Source organism: Arachis ipaensis, chromosome B07, assembly GCF_000816755.2.
Source record: "Arachis ipaensis cultivar K30076 chromosome B07, Araip1.1, whole genome shotgun sequence".
Lineage (NCBI taxonomy): Eukaryota > Viridiplantae > Streptophyta > Magnoliopsida > Fabales > Fabaceae > Arachis > Arachis ipaensis.
Window position 1 is genome coordinate 122,022,986 of NC_029791.2, and position 6,477 is coordinate 122,029,462.

A 6,477-nucleotide genomic window follows, 5' to 3' on the forward strand; every position below is an offset into this window, starting at 1 on the left:
CACACCATAGCATACATTAGGCTACCGACTGCACTAGCATAAGGTACATTTTCCATGTAAGCCTTATGTTCTGCTATTGTGGGAGATTGTTTACTAGAGAGCTTGAAATGTGGAGCCAACGGTGTTACAACTGGCTTAGCATTTTTCATTTCGAACCTTTCAATAACGCGCTCAATGTACCCTCTTTGGCTCAAGAACAATTTTCAGCTTGATCTCTCTCTTTTAATTTCTATGCCTAATATTTTTCGTGCAACACCCAAATCTTTTGTTTCAAATTCTTTACCAAGTTGAACTTTTAACCTATCTATCTCCACCTTGCTCTTAGAAGCAATAAGCATGTCATCCACATACAATAAAAGATAGATATAATCACTTCTAGAAAGCTTATGAATGTATACACAACAATCATAATTACTTCTGGAAAAACCTTATTTTAACATAAAAGAGTCAAATCGCTTATACCACTGTCGAGGAGATTGTTTCATTCCATATAGCGATTTTCTTAAGCGACATACCTGATTTTCTTTACCCTCAACCTTGAAACCCTCAAGTTGATACATGTAAATTTCTTCCTCTAAGTCACCATGCAAGAAAGCTATCTTTACATCTAGCTATTCAAACTCAAGATCACCCTGAGCAACAAGACTCAAAAGTACCCTTATGGAAGTGTACTTCACCACATGAAAAATATCTCGTTGTAATCAACACCTTCTTTTTGTGCAAATCCCTTTGCTACTAACCTAGCTTTGAATCTTGTACCATCTGACATAGTAGGATCTTTTTTTTATACACCCATTTACAACCAATCGCATTCTTTCCCACGAGAAACGGGACCACCTCCCATGTCTTGTTCTTATGGAGAGATTGCATCTCTTCTTTCATGGCGACCAACCAACTTTCTGTATCTTTGTCTTTGATAGCAAGTTTGAAGGTGACCGGCTCATCATCCTCCACCGAGAGTGCATAATCTACCAAGTTTACCTGCCTATAATGTCTGAGACTTGTCTGACCCAAACTTCTGAACGAATTTATAATTCCTCTTTAGCCTAGTGGATGCCAAAGAATCCTGGTGCTACTGTTATAATGCATGTGCATTTTCTCGCTGGATCTCCTCATGATCAAGTTCATCCTTTGCATCATCTCGAGTAGCATTAGGATGCTCCACCTGAATATTATTAGAATCTATTTGTTGGTATTTAGACTCTATCTCCACCACTTGAGTATCTGAAATTTTTCCAACATCACCATCATCTGGCATCGTATCTTTAGAAAAAGCTATCATAGATCGTTTATCAAAGGTAACATCCCTGCTAATTACAAATTTAGAATCATTTACGCTCCAAAGATGATACCTGATGACAAGTCATCATATGCTAGCTTTGCAAGTATTTTTTACTTGTTTCATTAGTTTTTATGCACTTTCTTGCATTGTAAGTTAGTAATTTGGAGTGGAATTGCATGGTTTCTTTGAATCAATCAACCACCCTTTAATTGGCACAAAATCATGAGGTTTAAGCTTGAATTAATTGATTTTTAAATGAATTTTAAACCTTGTGAATTTGGTGATACTTTGATTGGTTGTTTTGATTTCTTGTAAGTGAAAAAAATGAGAAAAGCGTAGCCTAAGGAGCGTGATCTAAGGAAATAAAGAAAGCTTGCTCAAGGGAAGAAAAGCGTGGCTCAAAACAAGGAGCAAGAGCACAAAGCTCTTGCCAGGAGCTTAGAGCTCTTGTGGAGAGCTTTACTTCAACAAATCAAAGGCCAAGCTCTTACCAAGAGCCTAGAGCTCTTGCCAAGAGCTTAACCAAGCGCACAAGGAAGGAGGAAGCAAGGCAAATCCAAGACAAAGCTCTTGCCAAGAGCTTTCTCTAAGAGCTTTTTCGGGCTTCTTCAAGGAAAAATCAAGAGAAAAAGAGCTCAACAATGCACTCACCAAGGTTTGAACCCAAGACCAAGGGGGAAGGGGGTAGTGCTACCTCACAAGGAAAACAAGCCAAAATTGGCTTGTTTTCACTCCATGGGGTTCGAACCAAGTCCCTCAAGGAAGCAAGACTTTGGGCGCTACTCTTGTGCCATGAAAAATGGGCAGCTCTTGCACTACCCAAGGATCGAACCGGGCACCTCAAGGAAGGGAGACACTAGGCGCTACTTGGTTGCAAAGGAAAATGGCCAGCAAGTGCTTCACCCAAGGCTTGAACCAGGGACCTCAAGGACAAGAAAAGCTCTTGCCAAGAGCTCAAAGCTCTTGCAAAGAGCTTTATTCTCGTCACAAGGAGGGAACGTGCGCACACTTTGGCAAGGAAGGGAACCAAAGCTCTTGACCAAAGCTCTTGCCAAGAGCCGAGCTTTCCCCTGGGAGGTGCACCATGGGCCAAAAATTCATGAAAAATCTAAATTAATTCATTTCTTCACCAAATTTTAGAGCCCACCTAAATTCTTAAATCCAAATTAGGAAGTGTATAAATAGGTGTTAGTTTGATTTAGAAAAGACCTTTTTCTTCGGGGGATAATTTTCAATTGTAATTTGGAGAGTTTTTACTTTGACTTTGGATCTCTGAGTTCTATCTTGGGGAATTGGGAAGGAGAATTGATCTCTCTTCTTCCTTGTTCTTGCTTCTACATTTTTTTACTCTTTGTTTTGGATCTTGGGTGGAGAATTGAAGAAATTCTGTTTCAATCTCTCCTTGGGATCCCTCTCTGTTTATTTGTCTGCATAATTCAAGAAATTGTGCTTTTGGATTTGAATTCTCTTTACTGCTTTCTTCTCTACTTCTCCTGCAATTTACTTTTCTACTTCTCATTGCAATTGTTCTTGGTTGGATCAAGGAAGAATTGAGATCTAGACTTGTTCTCTAGTCTCTTCTAACCCTGAGATCTTTGACTTCTCTTGAACCATTGCAATTGAGCCACATTTTGCTTTCTATTTGGATTTTCAAGCAATTGTTCTCTTCTGTTTAGATCTGTTGCAATTTTATTTCATATCCCATTTATTTGTTTAATGTCATTTTGATTTATCTTGTTTAATTTCTACAATCCCAACTCCCAAATCCTTTTATAATTCAAGCAATTTACATTTCTTGCACTTTAAGCTTCAGTCATTTACATTTCTTGCAATCTAAGTTTCTGCAGTTTATATTACTTGCACTTTAAGATTCAACTTCTTTACTTCCTTTGCTCTTTAATTTACTACAATTCTTCCCTCTCCCTTTACAATTCATGCAATTTAGCTTCTGTCAGTTACAATCCACTCAAATCAACTCTTGTTTGCTTGACTAAATCAACCACTAAACTAAAGTTGCTCAATCCTTCAATCCCTGTGGGATCGACCTCAGTCACGTGAGTTATTATTACTTGATGCGACCCGATACACTTGCCGGTGAGTTTTGTGTTGGATTGTTTTCCACACATCAATACCCTTGAACCCCTCTTGGATACCCTCAAAAAGGTTGCCTTTTTAGCTCTATCATTAAGCTTATTATCTTTGACATGATAATAGGTTGTGCATTCAAAAACTCTGAGTTTCTCATAATTTGCATGTTTTCCTGACCATACCTTATAAAGTGTGTTTCCATCTAGAGAAGAATGTGGGGATTGGTTCACTATGTAGTAAAATGTAGCAACCGACTCTGCCCACCACTCTCTGCCTAACCCAAAATTAGAGCGCATACATCGTGTCTTCTCAAGTAGCGTACGATTCAGTCGTTCAGTGACTCCATTCTGTTGTGGTGTTTCTCTAACTGTCTAGTGTCTCACAATGCCTTCTCGATCACAAAACTCCTTGAAAGCCCCATCCGTGTACTCTGTGCCATTATCTGATCGTAGAGTTTTCAGCTTCCTACCTGTTCGATTTTCAACCATTGCTCTCCATCACTTAAAAGTGTCGAATACCTCATTCTTATGCTTGAGGAAGTAAACCCAAACATATCTGAAATAATTATCAACAAAAGTAACAAAATACCTGGAACCACCATTGGAAGTAACTTTAGACGAGCTCCAAACATCAGTATGCACGTAGTCTAACAACCCTCTGCTTTTGTGCTTGCTTGTAGAAAACTTCATCCTGTGTGCCTTTCCATACACGCAATGCTCAAAAAATTCTATTTTTGGTTTCTTCATATTCTTCAGCAAACCTTGTCCACAAAGCAATGATAGACCTTTCTCTGACATATGTCCAAGCCGCATGTGCCATATTCTTATGCAATTTGTTTGATCTCTACTTCCACCAATTCCAACTGCTAACTCACATGTGACTGTTGTCCTCAAAAGAGAATAAAGATTACCGTGACGAACTCCCTTCATCACTACCAAAGAACCATGAACAACTTTTAGTACCTCATCTTTCGCAACTATTTTGCAACCATTTTTCTCCAACAAACCTATGGAGATAAGATTTTTCCGCAAGTTTGGAATATGTCTCACATCCTTTAAGGTTCTTACTATTTCATCATGCATCTTGATTCTTATAGTACCCAACTCCACAATGTTACAAGCATGATCATTGCCCATTAAAACTGTGCCACTATTTATGCTTTGATAGGTAGTAAACCACTTCCTATTTGGGCACATATGGTAAGATGCTCATGAATCAAGAATTCACTTATCGAAGATTTCATAAGATTGTTCTGTCACAGAGTAACAATCCTCCTCATCATTTGAGATGTAGCTTGCTTCTTGCTTTTCTTTTGGGTTGTCATTGTTTTGTTTCTTGAAAGTTATCTTTTTATTTGGACAATTTACTTTGAAATGTCCAGACTCCACACATTTAAAGCATGTTCTCTTTGCATAAGGTCTAGATTTTGGCCTAGACTTTCCACGCTTATTACCTTTTCCTCTTTCATTAGTCTTTCCTCTAGCCGCGAACAATCCTTGTACTTGATCATTATACTCTCTTCCATTTAGAGATGACATTACACTTGTAGCAATCTTACGTAGATCATCCGCTAAAAGTGATTCTCTCGTCTCATCCATGGTCAGAGTGTCACCCACCAGCATCAATGTCTACACCAGATTTTCATAGAATTTCGGTAATGAAAGTAACAATATGAGTGCCTGATCCGCATCATCAACATTCACATCTATATCTTTTAAGTTTGATATAATCCTATCAAACTTATTGATATATTCTCGGATTGAGGTACCTTCTTCCATCTTACATGTATACAATTTGAATTTTAAGTAGATCCTGTTAGTTAAAGTCTTCATCATGAAATTATTCTCTAACTTTGCCCAAACGCCTGTTGCAGTTGCTTCTTCATTTACCAAAAAAGCAACATCCCTCTCAAGGCATAAGATTATTGCAGTCCGTGCCTCAAGATCGAATTCTTCCCAATCCTCATCTTTCATTTCCTCTAGCTTTTTCTCTTTTCCTGCCAATGCCTTGTGATTTTTGTGATATAAGCAGATTTTTCATCTGCATCCTCTAATAAAAAAAAATTATTTTTCTCATTAAACTTCTCGATTTCATATTTTCCTACTTTGACATTACCATTAGTAGAAGCCATTATATTCAAAATTGAATTTTACCACGCAAATAATGAATAATATAACGTTGGCTCTTGATACCAATTGTTGAGTCTACAGCGAAATTTTGTCTTCTAATAGATACATAGTAATATGAAAGTGAACACTACTCACAATAATGCACTCGCTATATATTTTGTAAAGAGGAAAAATAATATGAAAGATTTCTTCTAACTAACTCTATAAGATGATGTGAATAAGGATATTGTTATTGTTATTAACTTCAATTACAATTCTGGATACGTATATATAGTATCTCTATACTATATCTTCAACGAATAAGAATAAAATTCTTCGACAAAAACTCCTTACAAAACATTTTTGAGTTCTCTCCTATTGAAATTCATTTATTTTACTTCCTAAAATTACTCTTATCCTTCCTTTATTCTCACAGGTTGGATGTCCGAATAGTCGTCGTTCTCTCACTGACTATTTTTTATAGGAGACTCTTTGGTTAGTTGAAAAAACAAAAAGTAAACTACTGTAACTTGTTCATTTACCGAGGCTGAATATCGCGCTTTAGCAAGTACCACTTGTAAACTTTAATGGATCCTTAACTTGTTGGGCACTCTTCACATCACTTGTGACCGACCACCTGCTCTTTATTATGACAGTCAAAGCGCTCTTCACATCACGGACAACCCGATTTTTCATGAGCACACTAAATATTTGGAGGTTGATTGTCATGTTGTGCACCAAAAAATACAAACCAATGTCATAAAATTATTTCCTATCACTTCTTCTAGACAATTAGCCGATATTTTGACTAAACCACTATCTCCACACACATTTCATCTCAATTTATCCAAGTTAGAGATTTTAGATATCTTCCATCCTCTAACTTCCGAGAATATATCAGAATCTAAAATAAATTAATTTGATGAGTCATTAATTCTATTAGTATATAGATCATTTTTTGTAAATTTAAAAGATTTCATGATAATTCACTGAATTGTC